This window comes from Triplophysa dalaica, chromosome 11 (assembly GCF_015846415.1).
Source record: "Triplophysa dalaica isolate WHDGS20190420 chromosome 11, ASM1584641v1, whole genome shotgun sequence".
Lineage (NCBI taxonomy): Eukaryota > Metazoa > Chordata > Actinopteri > Cypriniformes > Nemacheilidae > Triplophysa > Triplophysa dalaica.
In genome coordinates this window covers 3776031-3796285 of record NC_079552.1, presented here as the reverse complement: position 1 = coordinate 3796285, position 20255 = coordinate 3776031, and the positions used below count along the sequence as shown (strand labels likewise).

Here is a 20255-nt window from a genome sequence, read left to right as displayed (position 1 = left end):
ACAATCTTTGTGTGCATGTCACTGCAACTTGCATTTTTTTTAAACAATAAGTAGAGGCTCACTCTATTATTTCATATTCCTTCATAAAAGCCTATATTGCAAAAGATTGTGTTGATAAATAGCTTGACAGTGCATATTTACTGTATTTTCTGCTGAGTTCAGCGAGCGACATGGGACACAAACAGAAACTCTATGTGCAGCGGTGCTTTTACTAATGGGCGGCACACTGCTTACACGTGCAATGTGAATACTGCAATTCTGCAAACTGTTTAAAGTCATCAATAAGTAAGCATCCAGAGCTAAAACTTTAACATACAAACAGAAAACAGGCTTTGCGTGTTCGTACACTATGTGCATTGTCTTGTATATACATACAAACACTCATCGGCAGCCTGTTGAGTGATGGAGGACATCTTCTCTTTGAGGAAGGGTTCATGATGTGCTTTCAACATGCATTTTTATTCCATTAGCCATGTCCTTTAATCAAACAATAATACACACAATCTCAAGCTGAAAGTCCTTTCGAGTCCTATTTAACAGTCATGGCAACCAAGTCCATTGGATGGTATCAAAAATTTGAAGACATGGTTACTATGAGAGACATCTGAGTCTCTATATCCTTCTACTTCCAGTGAAAGTGACGTACAGCAGGACCAACTCAAGACAGCTGTATGATTGTTTCAGAGATACCAAATGACACCTATTACAGCCCAGCATAACAAGACCACCAGACAGAAGAGAAATAAAGCTCACAGATAGAGAAAGAGGCAGAGAGTTAGATAGAAAGACAAGCTGAAAAGAGACATACATACAGACAGACAAACAAAGAGACAGACAGACATACAAAGACAGAGAGGTAGACAGACAGATATGAAGACAGAGAGGTAGAAAGACTACGTAGCAGGCAGAGAGAGAGACAGACAGACAGGCAGGCACAGAGACAGACCGACAATCTTAGAGACAGGCAGAGAGACTAATAATCTATTAGTCTTAATATAATAATCTAATATACAAATTGATTCCAAATAATTCCAAGGAGAAAACACATGAGCAGGAGAGTGGAAAAACAAATAAAGATGGGGCGTGGAGGGTGGGAGGAGCCATGAGGAAGCCTGGAGCAGGATTAGCAAGGTGTTGGTCTAGAGACCAGTCAGCACCTAGGCCCACGGTGGAGTCGCCAGAGGGAGGAGCTATGGTGGAGAGACTGCTGACGATACCAGGGGGACGACTAATGGAGATGTTAGAGGAGGAGCCTAGGGTGGAGACCAGCAGACAGAGAGCCAGGGTGATGCCGAGGATCCCAAGGGCCAAGGGGACCCGGAAGATCACGGCGGAACCCAGAGCCACCAAGGATGTAGGTGGAGCCGGCGGGAAGGAGGAGCCTGGCAGAGCCATAGGGATGGAGTGACGAGGCGTAGCAGGAGGATTGGAGTACTGAGGCGGCGGGTGGTCAATGACAAGGAGGAGTGGGAGGGACGTGTGCGATTTGCTCGTAGATCGCGGCGGGTTCGGCTCTCCGTCTAATGTGGACTCTGGCAAGCACTCCATGCAGTAGAATGGCAGCTGGCTGGTCTCTGGGTTGGGAGTGGGGCTGGAGATGTCCTCAGAGCCAACGGAGAAAAACAGTCAATTTTTCTCCAGCACCCACTCCACAAAAGCGGCGAAATTCACTTGGATCACTTAACTCACACAAGTAGGGTAGACAGAAAGTCAGACGGAGAGACGGGTAGACATACAGACAGAGAAGGCAAAGAAAAAGGCAGACAGACAGACAAAGGAAATATTTGATAAATATAAAAAAACGTATCATGGTGTCACTGATGAAATTGTAGATAGAAGCAGCTTCATATTCTGAAGCATAAAAATGTAATAATATATTTGACCTGCCTTGCAGAAACATATTCTACCTAAGTATACATACGTACGTGTATCTGAATGCTTTACCAGAGAGCTGCAGGTGCACGGAACCGTTTAAAGTATGTCTTGCATTTCTGAGGCGGTATATACTCAAGAGGGCAATAGGTATTACATTCAGATGTCTGAGGCATCTGTTATCGGGATGTGGTATTATTCAGGTCGCTATAAGCATGTTGACACTTTGAAAAAACTGATAAATGTGAATAAAAGACTCTTTTCAAACCGTAGCGGTTGACTTGAAAGAGAAAACCGATTAGCAGAAAACCGTTCTATTAACAGCACTCACGCTGAGAATGCAAAGCATACTTATGTTGTGTCATGAGCTGCATCCTGATGTGAAACTGAGCTCGTTCAGCTAGAAGCGACTGCGCTCATGTTTGTATGTATCAGACCAAAGCGGGTGCCCAACCAACCAAAGAAAAAGCATAGTCACAAATAAAAATAAGCAAAACGAAGACAACCAACATTCTTACGCGAAGAAAATACATTATTCTATATACACTCGAAAAAAATGATTGTTGGGGGTTGTTTTTTTAGCTTAATCAATATAGTTTGATCTAACATATTTGTACGTGTTTCTTGTTCAAACACAATTCAAATGTGTAATACTGACATAAATAGGCATTGACATAAGTTATTACATTTGTGTTGGGACAACCTGAATCATTGTCATTGCCTCACTGAAACTATACAGAAGAGTTCCCAGCATGCATTGCCCTTATGATTTTTGAGGGGTTACCATAGTGGTGAAGGGTAAAGGCTTTACTTAGTTTGGGGACGAGCACATTTATGCCATATTTGCATGTATGCAGCCTCACTCACTAATATTCAGTGAGTAAATACTCTGCAAATGGTCATGCAATAAACTATTTGGTGCTTACTGTTAGCACCATACATTACATCTTGCTTACATCACTGAAGCATTCAAATTTAATTGGCTCAACACAACTTAATTACATTCAGCTGAAATCAAATAAAATAAATTGATGAAATTAAACTGGGTGAATTGTGCGGACAAGTAAATCTAAAATTCGAATAAATCAATTAAATTGTTCGGAAATGGGTGTCATAATGAAATTAAGTTAATCCAACAAAACATTTTTTGAGTGTGTTGACTGTCAATGTATTGAATCATTTAATATATATTTTAAATATAAAGAATAGTACATTCTTAATAGTACAATAAATTAAATATATAGAATTTTTGCTTTTCATATATTGAAATAGATGCAAACACAACACCAATTTTTTGTATTTTTATAATCTTAGGTTATATGTTTTTAAATATATATATTTTTGATATATATAGATTATAAATATACATTTATTTAAGAACATTTCACCTCCTTGCTTCTTTCTTTATTGTCAATGATTAATAGGTGTCTGAAATTCTGAATAAAAAATGCTTGTTTTTGTAATCTCATCAAACATAATTTGAAATGTTTGTCCTTTTCAGATGACATGACATATACCTTTCACTCTTCCCAAAACCTGTCGTATATAGACCCAATCCACAATCAGCTCAGGTTCAGTTTTAACGCATTTTGTCTCACAGATTTTCCTTATTCCCCCCAAAAATCTTGAATCAGATTACAGGAAATAAAATGGATTGCAAACAGCATATCACGTTTACTTTGAAGTGGTAAATACTGCAGACAATAGTTTAACGTACAGTATGTATACTGGTTTAAATAAAAATAGCATGCGCCATTCAGTGAACAGACAGCGAAGCTCTGTTAGATTTCAACAGATGGTATCGTTCGCATTTCATTCATGAAGCGGGTGTGTTTTCTATTAACCGCACGCCTTAACAGCACTCAGCAACCGCATTTATTGCCATTAGCTCCATATTCACAAACAGCTTCACATGGACTAAATAATCTCACGTCATCTAAAGAACAGAGTGAACCTGCAATCCTTCCGGCTGTTGAAAAGCCAGTGGTGTAGGTTTGAAGGCCCTTATCATTACTGTGTTGCTTGTAATGTTTCATTATTCCACCAACACTCTTCAGATTGTGTTTCTTAAGAAGAGCACAGACGGGTGGGCAGGGCTTTATTATCAGGGGTCTATGCATCTTTCGCTGCAACATTTGATATCAAAGTACAAAGCTGCTGGATTTCCTGAATGATCCGAAGACCTCTAAACAAGCTGCCTCCTGCTGTCAAAATTACCCAGCAGACACGAAGCTCCTGAACACAAACCCAACAGCAAAGGGTTTATATCCACACTGTTATCTCTCAAATACACGCTCACATAGAGGCCCATTTGCTCTGATCTGTCCTGCTATCAAAACACACAACCGCTATCAGAATGACATGTGGACTTTAATTAGCATTTACTGACCCCAAAAAGAAAGAGATGTCTTTATTTCTAAGTACAATTCTAATCTTAACCCAATACAAAATGGTACGATTAAAATGATTCATAATCTATTTGATAATGTGAAAAATCAGTTTTAATACATTTTCATTAAAAGTATTGTCTCTTATTTTATGCCGGTGATCACCGATCGGGCAACTCAGGCATTAAAAGTCTAAATTTTCATTCCAACTTGTTGCTTGAAGAAACAATTAAGATGTAAAAGAGATCTTATTTGTGTTTTTACTTTCCTGCGGGCTATATGGGGACTCATTAGCCACTCAAGCTACCCAGAGTCCAATTCAACACTTTCATCACCTATTAATTGAATGAATTTTGTTTGAACAATGAGTCTTTTTCTTTCTTTCCTCAAGGGCCGTCTCACCCTTTTTCACGTGGTGAAGGGTAAAGTGACTGGCATCGCAAGGTTTCAGCAAAGGGATAAGAAGGCCATTGACGTTCCTGTGGACTATAATATCAGCCAAACACACCTGCTTAATAGCGCACTGCTCTTTTCTTTTCACAGGCAAATAAGAAATCAATGAAAATAGCTGACATCTCAAGCTAAAACCCATTACAGTCAATGTCGCACACCCTTTTATTCAGAAATGTTCTGTCAAGCTAAACCTCTCATCAAACCCACTTTGATGCCAGGACACTCTTTTGCATTTCTAAATATTTTAAAATTACTAAGTTTCCCTGACAAGCCGTTCAATCAAGCAGCATGCTTTCAAGAGCCACCCAAAGGATGATCGTTTGATGGGTCACTGATCACTGACGGGCGGCACTTCCAGTAAGTGTCCAATCATAAACATCAACCCCCTACGAGATGTAAGCGAAACCTCACAGTAAAGATCAAATAAAAAACTGTGCTCCATTCGTTCTTAAAGAAACAGTTCAACCAAAGACTACATTTACTAGGGCTGGGCGATGTGATGATGTTATCGTATATCGCTGATCTCTCGGAAATATCCCGATGTCGATTACAACAGACAGATACCAGACGATAATTAATAATAATGGAAAATACGTGTTATAACATTATCATGCGATGTAAGCTTTAGCTCGATTGTTAATGTTCATATGCCCAGGCAGTCACTAACAGTGACAGGATTTTAAAAACGAAAATACACTCGTAGCAGTATAAAATTAACAGGTAGAATCATTTTATAGCGCAAAGAAATGACGTATCATTGTTGTGCGCATGCCTGGTAGGACAATCTGACGAATGAAATTTCAGGACACCTGCCACATTTTTCTTCTTCATAAAAGCTTTATGGTTTGTCTACGCGCTTGACCTGATGAAAGAAGTCACTGCAATGCTGGTTTGTGCACGTGGCGTGCCTGTGTGTGTCTAAACACATGCGTGTTTGTTTGGCACTTGGTGTGTCTGGAACGAATTACCTCCCTGTCCGTATCCGCAGATTGATCATCTGCTCAACATCGCATGAAGTCAAACACACCCGATATTATTGGTTATCGCAATGATTTTAAAGTCGATTATCGATAATTGTTTTTAAACACATCGCCCAGGCCTAACATTTACATTGATATATTTAGCAAATGCTCTTATCTAAAAATGAACAAGAATAAGTTATTCAGTGTATGGAAATAAAATCAGCATTAAAATGGTCTCCTTACTCTTCTCAATGGTAAGCTTAAGGGATACTTAAGCCAAAAATGGCTTGGAAGAATGCTTATGACCAGGCAGATTTTTGCCCCGTTGACGGTACAGTCAAAATTGCCTTCGAACTGTTAACAGTCCTACATTTTTCAAAATGTCTTATTTTGTGTTCAACAGAAAAAAAAATGATCAAGTAATTTTTCCTACTATGGGAGTCAAGATCTGTTTGGTTATAAGCATTCTTCCAAATATCTTTCTCTGTGTTAATCAGAACAAGAAAATGTGTACAGACTTGGAACAACTTGAAGGTGAGTAAATGATGACAGAATTGACATTTATCAAATCATTAATGATTTATAACTTGAGCTGTCAGGTACAATTTCACAAGAAATGTCAATTTGACGTCGTTTGACTTCAATCCATGTACAGTATAGAAAAGAACTCAAGTGGGAAGCAACACGCAATGTTATGTTTTAAACAGATATGGTGATAGAGAGGGAAAAAGTTGAAGGGGAACTCTGTCAAAAAATTTAAATCCTGCCGTCAAGTCATTCGACAAGCCTAGGACATCCGGTCATCTTCGCAACGCAAATGAATACAGTCTTTGAAACTGTCATATGTTTCACCAAAAAATACTATCATGGGAGTATGAAACAAAATGAGAAATTAATGACAGAATCTTTAATTTTGGCTGATCCAATTATTTTATATTTCTTTCTCAAATTTTTCTCATCTTGTCTCTCAGTATGACCTGACCTGAGGTGAAGCACAAAGAGTGAACACTGCCAATGACAGCGGTGTAATTCATTACACAGTATGAGGTGTAATCAGAGGGCGTCAGGGCTCCACACACTAATGACTCCAGTGATTAACCCATTTCACCCATCAGACCCTCTCTACAGCACCTGTGATAGCAATCAAGCACATGCAGAAATTTGTTGTGTTGCATTCTATTCAACTTGGAAAGGTGATACGTGATAAAGTCACCTGAGACAAAGTTCCCTAAAGAAAGTAATAAACCATATTTGCAATACTGCCTAGCTTTGCAAGACAAAAGCATAAGGAAGACAGATATTTTGCTTGCTAAGATCATAATTAAAACTTCTAAAGTTGACAACAACCGCACCAAAAATATTGTTTTATAAGCTTAAATTGTGCTATAACACTTGTGATCTATCATTTGGGGAATTTTCTATTCCATATTTCCCTATCTTCTATTTTTCTACATAACTTTAATCAATGAATTCAAATCATTAATCAATTTAGCATATAGTAGTAAATTTGATATTTTTTAAGCAACAGCCCAATGAACCACACGTCGGACCAACAATATTCCCTCAAATGTCCCAAACAAACGTGTGCGTACAAACAATTTCATACTGAACAATGATGCTGATTTTCAACCTCTCAGCCTAAATTGAAGCATGAATAAATTATGCGTCTGTTATAGCTTTATTGTTTTGTTGTTGCCTGACTTTATTTATGCTGTTGTTTTTATCATCACACATAGTTATTGGTTGTGCAGTGATGTCAAGAGCTCATCTTTTTATTTAATGATGTTTGCGTGTGTATACAAAACTATTGCACATAATTCAATGTTTTGCTTTGCATGAGTCTAAAGACTCAGGGGCAAATATTGCATAGTCTAGCAAGTCCTATAAAGCCATATAAATGAGTAAAATAGATATACATCGATATAATAATGATTTTGTTTAAAACTAGTTTTTGAATTGCTTTCATGTTATAATTCGGACAGGACATAATGAAAACGTACTATGGTACTACCATTTCTTTTTGTAAATGTACCCTGGAAGCACTACTGAAGAACCTTAGAATGCCACACACAATGGTACATGTATTTTAGAACCATCGTTAATATATCAAAGATACACACCTTGGTATAATAGCAAAGGTACATTAGGACTACTATCGTTAAAATGATGAAACTAACTCTGACACTACCATTTCTTGAAGAATTAATTGAAACAATTTGTTTAAAGTTATTTTTAGTGTTCAAGGTTGGCTTTTTTACACCCTCTGCATTCTGGTCTTCAAGTCTTCATCTTCAGAAAACCATACTTTCTAGTGACGTGGTAGGGCAGAATGACACATAGTATCTTCAGCTTTCGTAACATTATGACTATAGTACTTACATTAATAGGTCATTTAATTATTTCTGTAAACTCATGATTTTTTTTTTCTCATTACTTCACTACTCAGAACTGATCTGAACTCTGGGCCACAACAACAAACAAATATCACACTGGAAAAAATAACATGGGCTGTAAGGTCACAGAACACAACAACAATATAAGAGTGAATGACAGGGTGATTGTGCTTTGAGACCTGGGGATAGCGTAATGGTCTGAAAACACTCACAACACAGCGAGTGTGAACAGACCGGAGGTCAAACCAGACCAGCACCTCATTCAGACTCTATCAGGACGGACAACGCATCAAGCTGTAAATCAATGAAAGGTATTATGGATGTATTTCAGGGGCCATATGACATTTATTTGCCATAGAGCAAAGGCCCCTTTCTATTTCCTGAGCTCAAAATCTAAAACGTTACAGCAAACTGAATGCGGAACGTTATGTTTAGGTGTCAGTTTAATTTTTAATCATTTCCGTATTCAACCCATGGCAGACAGATAAAATATTCACCTCAGCTCATCGGATCATATCCAGCACAATTCAAACTTGACATTAAAATGTATTTATTATAAACTATAAACCACATAACATTTAAAGTAGTGGTGGGCCGTTAACGGCGTTAACGCAGTGAGACTCTTATCGCGCGATAAAAAAAATGTCGCCGTTAATCTATTCTCAAAGTTGGGTTGGGAGCTGGGTCTATACTACGCAAGCTATGATGACTTTCACCTTGATATTTTAGCGCGGATGTATACCAGCTTAACTGCACTGTACGGGGCGAGAACGAGATTTTTCAACTCGCGTGATTCGCGTCATTCGCGGAAGCAGAAGCCGACTCATCATCTCATAACCAGGGCTTCTTTCGCGCGATTCGCGCAGCAAGTAGGTCTATGGGCTCTTTGCATTACATTTAAATCACTCGCGCTTGACACGCCATTCGCGTTTGGTCTGAACACAACATAACGTTACTGTGAAATTACCGCATCAAACGTGACGTGCTAACATGGATGCAGCTATGAAACTGCCGGGTTTGCTTCAGGGAATATTCATTTTTAAGAAGCTTCCCAATAGAAACATCGACAAGACTAAGGTTGTTTGCACCTTGTGCAATGCGGAATTGGTTTAAAAAAAACACTTTCTCTCAACAGGTAGTGGTCTAGCTTTAGTTTAAACCAGTAACTTTGTATTGAGATCTAATGTATTATGGCTCCTGTATGACATATCGCTTGTTGCTCCCTAACTCTTTGTAAGTCGCTTTGGATAAAAGCGTCTGCTAAATGACTAAATGTAAATGTACTGTAGGAGCTCTTCCAGTCTCAAGTACCACCTGAACGCAAATCATCCCTTAGCTATTGCGGAAGTAAACACAAGTTCATCTTATTGAACATAATTTAATTTTCATCACCAATTATCATAGTAGAACAGCTTTCTCAAGCAGTTTGTGATGCATTTTGGAAACAGGAGATGAGCCCCTGGTCTTATGCGCCACCTGGCTTGAGAAACCCGTTCTCAAATACTTACTTTTAGTCATTATTTGGGTAGCACACATATTCTGAATGCCTTCGGCAGAATTCAAATGAGCCATTTTAATCTAGATTAATCTAGATTAATTTTGGAATTAATCTAGATTAATCTAGATTAAAAAAATTAATCTATGCCCACCACTAATTTAAAGTAACAACAACATACACCTCAATGATTAATATTGATATTACTGTCACTGTCAGCTTCCCACTGAAATGAAGGGTGGGCAAAATTACCAAAATCTTGTCACAATATGACAATCTACAGTAATTAAATTATGTAAAAATTCAATAAAAATGTATTGAATAATCACACAAATGAAAGGTAATTCAAAATGAAAGTTCCATCCTCTTACTTAATTCCATTTCATATGTGAAACTTGATAGACGCAAACCAAAATTGCCATTCATAATGAATGAAAAGTTTGTGTCAGTATAAAAACATTAAAAACTAAACATTTATATTTCAGTCTCTAAAATCTGATTAGGGAGACCACATTCAAATACGCGTTTTTTTTTTGGCTCATGGCATCCACTCCCAATTCAGATTCAGAATCCATCCATAAAGACACATAAACCTGATATCTGAATTAGTCAAGCTAAGCACATAAAGTGACTTCCGTTTAAGCTCACACTGTTGTTCACATGCAAACCTTGACTGTCATTCTTTGAAACTTATCAAATCAGATCGTGCACTGCAATCATTTTCTGGCAGATCTACATTGGTTGCTATAGTAATGATGTAGGCGTCACCGCTGCGCCAAAAGACTTTCTTCCACCACTGGCAGCAGAAAGTTGGCAATACAGAGACAGCTGACAGAAAGCTGGAAATCTGCTTATCTACACCGTGGCGCTTCACCACAAAACTGATCTCATGCTCCATTAGAAAACTAGCTCTCCGGCTCTGCAGAAGAAAACCTCTCACAGGCAAGTAGGGTCCAAAATTAACTTTTGCCACACCTGCCAAGTGAACTGTGAAAATTCATGAGGCTGTATTCTGGAATACTTTTTGTTAAAAAAGCCAAAAAAATGTGTTCATATTATCTATCCATGAGACAAATACATGCAAGCATAATCATATACGAGATGAGTCATTTCTAGGGGAAAAAAATAACCTATACCCTAGATAAACTTCTTAAACCTTCACTGAAAAAAGAACATTTTGTATGCAATAACTCAGAAACTGCTCAGAATATCACATCCAATGCAAATTTAAATGTCTATGTCTGCAGATGAAGAAAAGAAATAAATTGCTTGCAGGGTATCATGATTTTACACTTAAAACACAAAAAATATCACAATTATATCATATCCCCTTCAAGAAAGTAGGAACGTTATTTTTGACCCTCCAAAAATTTGTTGTTTCCTTAAAAAAACAAGACATAATAGCTAGATTACCTAAAATAGTTAGATTCATTGACCCTAGATAAACTAATAGCTTGTGTAGGAACATCTTTTCTGAAAGGCTCCTAAACATCTTTACTGGAGTCAAGAAAACTCCTTTTCTGTGCACATACTGTACAAACACACACACAGAATTCTCAGCAATCACAACACCATTGTGACAATGTTGAGCTTTTTGCAAGAATCTGAAATAAACATTTTGTACCGCTGTTGGGGTCGAAGAAAATTAAATTTGATGGTTTCCAGTTCACACAAGGCTAACTACTATACACCCGAGAGGGGGAAAGTTCAGACCACAGCGTGTGAGATATGAACAGGCACCTCTGCCCAGTTCACTTGCCTTTGCAAACCTCTATAAATCATTCAGTTTGACATAGAAATGAAAAATACATGCATATGAGTAGCTATAGGACTATCCCTGACCAGTTGAAAGGATCTTATTAAAGAAATGGTTCAGCCAAATATTTACTGGAGACAAACTTGTAAGGGAGATCCAACAGTTTGGGTATGAGAACAATAATCAGTGAATGATACCTTACATTTCTCACATAAACCAATAGGCTACACCACTTTTCATTTTTCACATCAAGCTGTGTAACAATTCTTCAAAAATGTCACTTTTTGCTGTACACGTTTCTTAAAGATGGCTAAAGAATCTGCAGATCTTGTAGCAGCGGGTAGATCATTCCACATAGGTGGAACAGATCCGGAGAAGGTGCGCAAGAGAGATTTTTTACCTTTTTTTTACAAGATGCTGTTCGTTTGCAGAGTGTAGGGATCTGGCGGGTACATATGTCTGCAGTAGCGAGTGAAGATAAGGTGGTGCCGAACCAGTGGTGGTCTTGTAGGCCAGGAGCAGAGTCTTGAATTTGATGCGAATGGCTATAGGGAGCCAATGTAGCTTAATGAATAGAGGAGTGACGATTCATTAAAGATAACTCTTGCCGCAGCATTCTGGATCATCTGTAGAGGTTTGGTTGAGCAAGCTGGAAGTCCACCCAGTATCGCATTGCAGTAGTCCAGTCTGGACAGGACCAGAGCCTGTACTAGGACTTGCGTAGCATGCTCTGATAGGAAGGGTCTAATTTTCCTAATATTGTAGAGGATAAATCTACAGGACCGGGCGGTGCTAGCAATTTGATCTGTGAAGTTGAGCTGAAAGAAGATGGAAGATGTGATGGTTGATGAGCCCAGTTGAATGGAGAGGCTGTGATGAGTCTTTGTATCGGCCGGGATTGCAAGCAGTTCTGTTTTTGAAAGGTTCAGCCGCAGGTGATGGTCATTCATCCAGAGCGAGATTTTACTTCTGGTGATTGTATTTAGGCTTCCAAAGTACCAAATGTTGTGTTCATTTGTAAAGATTATATTGATAGAGAAGACGTGTAAACATCATAAACCTTTGTTAATAACAGATCTTATTTTTTGCAATCTTCCAAAAGTCTATGGAAAAAAAAAAGGGCTTCCGGTCGAGGGTACCAGTGCGACACTAACATCCGGGTTGGCCAATTATCCCTGCACCACTCCATGTGATACATCAACAACCTTAACATTCATCGAACCAATATTTATGCCATTGTCATGTCATAATGTTAAAAACATAGTAAAAAACGAAGTTTCTAACATGTATTCTGTTTAACATTCAGAGAAGAAAACACTGTTTACATCTGCTAATATCCTGCCTTCGTTTTTTCTCACCTGCCCAAACCCTGAGTATCTCCCACTCTCTCACATCCCTATCAGACCACGTCTCATCTCTTCCCTAAATCAACCTGTCTCCTCAGCACATCCAGAGTCTACATCATTACACACTCATTGTGTTCCTCCAAAGGCTACAGTTCTCTTCTAAACAGCTCTCTTAACCCTTAAACCCTGTCTGGGCCTGCAAACGTCTCAGCCAAATACATTAGCACTCTATTACACCCTAGAGCCCGACCTCCTCGAATGTTCTCTTTCAGTTTGAGCTCTACACTCCGGCCTCCCCTGCTGCTGTCGTCCCGGGGGAGTCCTGGTGGACAGAAGCTGATTAGAGATGAATCAGAAGACTTCTGGGTTCTGACTGAGTTAAAGGTGCATGCTGGAGACATCTGGCTTGGCCTAGCGCTTTCCTTCACACATCAGAGCCCATGTACTTGGCAGAGAGGTGAATATCACTTAGGTTTTATTCATACAGCTGGCACACAGACAACCCTGAATGTGTTACATCTACACTGTATGACAGGGCTTCTCAAAGCTCACTGGTGGCAAATTACCTTTTGTGTTAGCTTGTTACTTTGAGTTCACTTTTGCTTCCTGGTTATCTCGGTGGTCGTGTGGCCAGACATTTCATGTGACATTTTAAGCACAAGAGAGGATGCCATTTTAACTGACAGGTATGAAACATTTAGCTTGTTGCGAGGTTGGTCAAACATAAATAATTCAGCGTGAGTTGACCTAATAATGTTACACCTCGACACTGTCTGAATGCTGGTCAATTCTCCCGAAAAGAATGAACATATAGATTTTTTATTGACAAGAGTATTGATAAAGTTGTATTTACATTTTTGCATTTGGCAGATGCTTTTATCCAAAGCGACTTACATTGCAGTATCCTACACATTTGTTTCAAAGTATGTACAATCCCCTGGGATCAAACCCATGACCTTGTTAATGCCATCCTATTACCACTGAGCTACAGGAAATATTGTAAAAGGTCCGTTTTTCCCCACCTCTAAAAATATACCAGCAAAATATGTATAATTTATATATATATATATAAATTAAAGTATTCCCACTAACATATGAGGACCAAATGTGTTTTCTGCATATTACATAACTTCTAGCTTGGTTATCAAATCCAAGTTACTGTTTTTATCCTTACCCACGCAGTACAGACTGAATACAACAGACAGACTTTCTCCTGACCTGAACTGCCACCACACAAATAAAGCAAAAAGTCCCGTTCTTAAAAGTCACAAGAAGGCTATAACAATACAATTTTAACCTTGAAGAACATCAAAACACTACCTAAATTCAATAGGGATAGTTCAGCCAAAATAAATTCTAAATTCAGTAAATGATAAACAAATTGTATTTTTGGTGGATCTTTCCCCTGTAACCAGGGGTTAAATTGGGCCGGGGCTGTCGGGGGCACATAGGCTGACCTTCTCGCTCTGTTCCCCGCAACTGTACGGCTCTTCTGGTGTTATGGAGCGGCACTCCGAAGGGCCCTTTGGAGGGAGATATATTCTGATACGAACGTACCTAGTGTCTACGTGCACAGAGTTTCCTTTCTGCGGCACCCAGCCACTTCTCGTCTGGTGCGCACTGTGGGTTCAAGTCATAATGTGCTGTTTGTGATCGACTTCCAAATAATTTCAATCTAATAAAATTTATGCATTTAACCATTCTCCATTCTGTGCGGACATTAAATTAATAAATGAAGATATTTGATATTGACACAAGGAAAGGGCACAGGCCTACAGGAAGATTTTATTCTAACATGTAGCTTTGTAAACTGCTGGCATCTAGAATAGTTTGGCTCTCTCAACATTTTGTCAATTAATAAGATTATAAACTTTGTATATTATGCAGCCGTCAGAATCGATTTAACCCCTGCCTATAACTAACCCTTACTATAATGAAATAACATTTTGTAATAACATCACACAAAAACCTTTCCCTCTACATTGTAAAAACTTTTAGTTTTTGTTCCAAAGTCTTTGCGTCTGTCTCAAGATGCTGCTTTACTTCCTGTGTATCTGTCCATCTTGGTCTCTCTCCAGCTGTTCACCGGAGTTGTTCTCTCTCTCAATCTCAGCTTCTCTCTGCCTCGCAGGTTTTCTCTCCTTCCATCTCCGTCTGCCGGGCTGTGTGAATGGAAATCATTTCAGGCATCGCTACCCACGGCTAATGCTGAAATGTGTTCCCTAAGGTGTCCACTGTGCATATGAATACAGTCATGTCTAAACCCAGATACCATACAGCCTGATACGGCAAACGTCCAAACAACCCGGCGGCACATCATAAAATCCTCACTATTCCACACATACGTGCAACTACAAATCTTCATCAGCCTCATGTGAGTGAGTTCTAAAACGTATGAAGCTGTATGGGTCAGAGTTCACAATTCCAACAAAAGCAGGATGAGGGTCAAGACCTGCATGTTATTGCTTTAGGGCTCTTTAAACCATGTTATAGTACGGCTCCCATTTGCTACGCTTCACTGATCAGAAGTGCTTATAGCAGCATGATGCTCATAATACTTCCACTGTGCTGAGCAACAGACCACACAACCGCTATTAAAACTGTTCTGAGACACTTTTACAACCCTAAAAACTTTGAAGATGTTAAGATAAAAACAGGAGTTTCCTTAAAACAGGTAACCTATGATGTCTAGTGGAAAGCATTAAAAGATTACACAACTAAACTAAGCAAAATGCTGGGCACCTGGTTAAAGAATCATGATGGGATTGTTCAACTTCATTAGTGTATAACCTCATTAATAAAAATGAGAAAACTTCACTAATGTATAACCTCACTTCCCCAAAAGCGACAAACATCTAGTCCCGCGTAGCAAGACTGAAGGTCTGGAAGCTTTCGCTGCGTTCTTTAACCAAGGCCCACCCAAGAGGCCATATGACTGACAGGTAAAGCAACCAATCACATTTCGTTTTGTGACGCGTCATGTTTAAAGCCATGGAAATGTCCCTGCAGAAACAGATCGGTGTACATTCACGAAGGGGTCAAAAGTTAACAGTGACAACAATGATTATAAGTTTATACCGTGAACCTCGCATACTAAATTAAGTGATTAGTCGATCGTGATGAATTCTTATTGCAACCGTTGTACTTGTAAACACAACAGCTTACTTCTTAAATCAGACGGAGTCGTGTTGTTTACAGACGGACTGTTAAAGAACGTGAAACGCATGTCTCTCGGAAATCCTGTGAATTTCAACCAATCAGATGACGACTTTGAAAGTGCTGAAAAAGTGCAAAATAATAAGATAAGCGTCCCTTATGCATCAGACATTTAGCCAACGGTCCGTGGGCATGACGTCTGAGGCTGAGACTACCAAACACCAATTTATAAAGTCGACGGTGTTTAACTACACTAGAGTACAGTACCTTGATAAATCATGTCATTGGTGTACAACTTCAATGATAGATTCAAATCCAGAGTGCGTTTCCAATTTCACTTTTCTTCCAATGAATTTAGTAGGATATTTTCCAAATTTCCCAAAAGATGAATTCTACATTATTTGCTCCATTACTTTGTAAATAAGAAATACATTTCCGACGAAAAACCTGAAGGGATTCTCAATGTCACAGGGTTTCGTCACTGTGACACATACCGTCTGCTCACATTGAGTTAAATTACAGAGACTGATTGCAAAGCTCTATGTATCCTGTTTAAATGTATTCAGCTGGATCATCTTTGACTAATGAAGCCTCTGAAACATGAACGTTCATGACATCACGCAGTCTTCCTGACACACACACACTTGTGTTTCTGAGTGAGGTCATATCATAGACTTCCATTGATTTTATATAAGGCTAATGCTATTTTCTTTCCCCCAACCCCCGAGAAACGCTTGGTAGATTTAAAGAAAACATGATTTGCATGCTTTATGAGCCTTTTTGTTTAGTAAAATGTCTTGGACCAGTGAGCGTCATGCTAATTCACTATGTTAGTGGGGACGTTTGTAAACCTGTGCACACGCTCTTTCTCTCTCTCTCTCTCTCTCTCTCTCTCTCTCTCTCTCTCTCTCTCTACCCGTATGAACCGTGTCAGCTGAACGCAGATGCCAAGCAGGCTCGAGAGCTATTTATTACGCCAACAGCACGTCACCGGTTCATTATTCAAGCTTTAAACAAATAAATCCTGAGGAACATATCTAATAATAAAGTCAACGGTGTGGAAAATCCCCTCTGCACCTCAAAAGGCTCGTCGCATGCGTAAACAAATCCTTACGCAGAAAATGATGATTGATCAGAATAATAATGCCATCGTATTTGTAAAGGAGCTTGATATATTAGACAATTAATTTAGACTTCGTGCTTAACTGATGGATGAGTTACATTATGCCTTTAATGGATATGAGTGAAACTGAAAACTTTGATACCTCAGAATCTATCAACCTGCTGGTACATAACCTATTGTGAATTTACACTTGAATAAAAATCAACTTCAGAGATCAATGAAGCGATGTTTTGTGAGGAGAATACAGAGGACTAGAGGTGCAGATCTGTACAATTAAAGATTTAATTAAAAATGTTCTGTATAATCTTCCTTAATGTAGCTGTAGTTCTCGCTACTGAATGAATAAAGAGACAGTTCAAGACAGAAACCTGCCATTTGATCCCACGATCATCCCTTTCGAAAGGATCAAGAGAAACGTGAAGATCAACTCATGACACTTTCTTAAATAACAATAAGGCATTGAGACATTTTTCATGTAAATGATACAGGGTACTCACGCGTATTATATGAGTTATCTCTTCATTTTCCCGCAGCAACAGTTACAACGCGATCGCTCCCGCGCGCCGATTCATTTCCCTCCTGACAGGAATTCACCGCCGCATCACTCACACGTTAAACCCAGCATGTCGGTTTTAAATCCACGCAGAGACTCTCACGCAGACAATCCCGCATCGGCTTCTGCCTGCCTGACGAAAAATTGTCTTTAAAACCCAGGTGGATTTAGTTTTGACGCGTTTAAAGTCCGGAGTCGGTCAGATCCAGGACGGAGCTTGTCAGTCCTCAAGTAACTGTAAAAAGTAGCGAGACTGCTCGAATGAAAGTACAACCCACCTCACACAAGCCTCATTCTTCCCTCCCTTTCCCCCTCTCTCTCTCTCTCTCTCTCTCTCATGAGGTAATAATCTCATTTGCCTGGTCAGGACTAAAGGTGAGGGCAGGTAAATCGTGAGTCATGGTGAGATAACTCCGCAGTGTCCAGCTCGTTCACATTCTGGTTCATCTCTCAAATCCTGTCACGAACATGTCCGGGTCATTCTGTAACTCACCTCAATATCATTGAAAACAAATACTTGCGTTAGGAAGATGAAGCCCCGTTTTAGCAAAAATTGTAATCCAATATCTAATTTTAGATCTCATTACTGTAATGCAAAAATGCCATTATGCGCATAAAACACAAAAGCGAATCATACTTTTTACTCATGAAAGTATTCATAATAATTAAATGAGAATCATCATTCAGAATAGTGAGAATTTTAAATGAAAAGTAAAAATGCAGACGCGTCACATTTTTCTCATTTTGATTTTATTATTTCATTATGCTTAATTGTCAACAATAATTTCACAATACACACATAATCTGTAAGCAATATATATGTTCTATTCCTATTCATTGTGCTCAGAAAGAGGTGACCCATCTCTAGCTTTGTCCCAAGGCCTGTAAATACTAAAAATAACCGCGACATGTTTCCATTAAATTTACCTTATTTATTTTTTTATATAGGGCTCCACATGTGAAAGCACTGAGTTGCGAGAATGTTTTTTATAAACGTGATGGAGCCTCAGGTTGTGATACTGCAAACAGTCTGAAAGAGGCTTTTCTTCCACCTCTTTAGGAATTAATATGGGTGGTGACAGAGAGAGAGACAGAGCGACATGCGAACAGGCTGGCTGTGCTCTTCTCCAGTAACTTAAACCTGCTAACATCCTAAATGCAGTTCAGGGTTACCTAAGAGGACGTGGTTTAGTGCTTACGTATAATCACTGTAACACCACACCACCTGAATGGAGCCCACCACTGCACAAATGTACTTACACAGAGGACTCCAATGACACGTCTAATATCAGATGTTTCATCTACATGCCTTACAACCGTGTCCATACAGTGGAGTCAAAGCAAGATGTATTTCGATTTATCTATCGTTACCATAACAGTTTGTGGCTCACGGGCGAACACATGCACATCCACACCTAATGCAGATATCAGCAGGCAGCCTCGGGAGATCCATGTGGCAATCACCAGGACCGGGCAAAAGCCTGAAAATAGAAAGTATGTTAGAGAGAGGACAATGCATGAGTGAGCGAGAGAGATAGAGACCACTTCAAGGTCAACATAGTAATTTGTAGTCATGGCAGGACAATTAGACGAGTAGAACGTATATGTGGATTTTAGAAGTCTCCTTGGGTTTTCACCTGCAAATAGACTTGCTTTATATACCGTTATCGAACGAACGCAGGTCATTCTACAAGCCCAGCCAAGACATACAGCGACTACAGTGTAACCGGGCTCTTCACTGCTATAATGAAATCCCTCATCAGCACCTTCAGATCCCAGTCTAGCAAGTAGCCTGAGAAGAAAATGTATAGATCAAAACACGCAGAGAAAAACTACATATGTTCTCTCAGCCACAACAATGCGAAAATAAGTTACAGCCCTGGCGTCATACCTCCCTCAAATTATTAGAAAATGTACGCCGAAGCGGAGTTCTCGAAAAATAACCCCCACACACGCAGGGAAACACACTGCAGCTGCTCACTCATGCCTCAGCAAGCTCAGGATCTAATATTCTCAATATAGAAACATAACAATATCTATGCTGCATAACTACACATTATAAAGATCTTGATGCGAGCAGGGACATCCGTATCAATTTCTATGCAAACCTCCCATCTGAAGGCCGTCAAAGATCACACAACTCATCCGACTGGAATATTTGACAATTTCACGATTGTGGGTGTAGACATCAGGGCCATATATTTAGAATAACCTTACCTTTCCAATCCTTTATATTTGGCTATAGAACTCAAGGCATGATGTAAACACCTGGAATTTACAAATTCCTATATTATATACAAACAAATACATTTAAGGAATACCACCACAGCTTTTTTCTACACAGGGATGACACACTTAAAGCATGAACCAACTAATAGAAACTCACTTTTCCCCCGGGTCATGCATAATTGAAAGCACTGCGTGATTCTAGCCTGAACTGACCAGTTCCTTCACTGCAAAAACCTATAAAACTGGTCTAATTTTAAACGCTGTTATATGTCCGCACCGCCTTTTGCTGATACAGATCAACATTAGTAATGAGAGCGTTTGGGAGAGATCTCGCTCTGTGCTTTGCTTTGCTTTGACTAACCAAAGTTTAATCATGCTACGACATCCCCCTAGGGGGCAGATTTAGATATACAACTGGGTTAGAATAGAGAGAAAGAGAGAAAGAGAGAGAGAGGAGCAATTCTTTCTTGGGCCAAAAGGCATCTCGTAAGAGGTCGGAATGGAGTGCATGAGTCCTCCAGGCGCAAATA

At 39.2% G+C, this 20255-nt stretch overlaps 1 protein-coding gene across 1 annotated transcript in view; it reads right to left on the bottom strand.

Moving 5' to 3' along the window:
- Nucleotides 1-17865, bottom strand: part of pcdh15a (protocadherin-related 15a) — a 151006-nt gene extending 133141 nt beyond the window's left edge. Inside the window, exon 1 of the mRNA XM_056761185.1 lies at nt 17441-17865. The gene's annotated coding sequence lies outside the window, so the exon portion shown is untranslated. The remainder of the gene's footprint in view (nt 1-17440) is intronic.
- Between the last annotated feature and the right edge of the window lie 2390 nt (nt 17866-20255).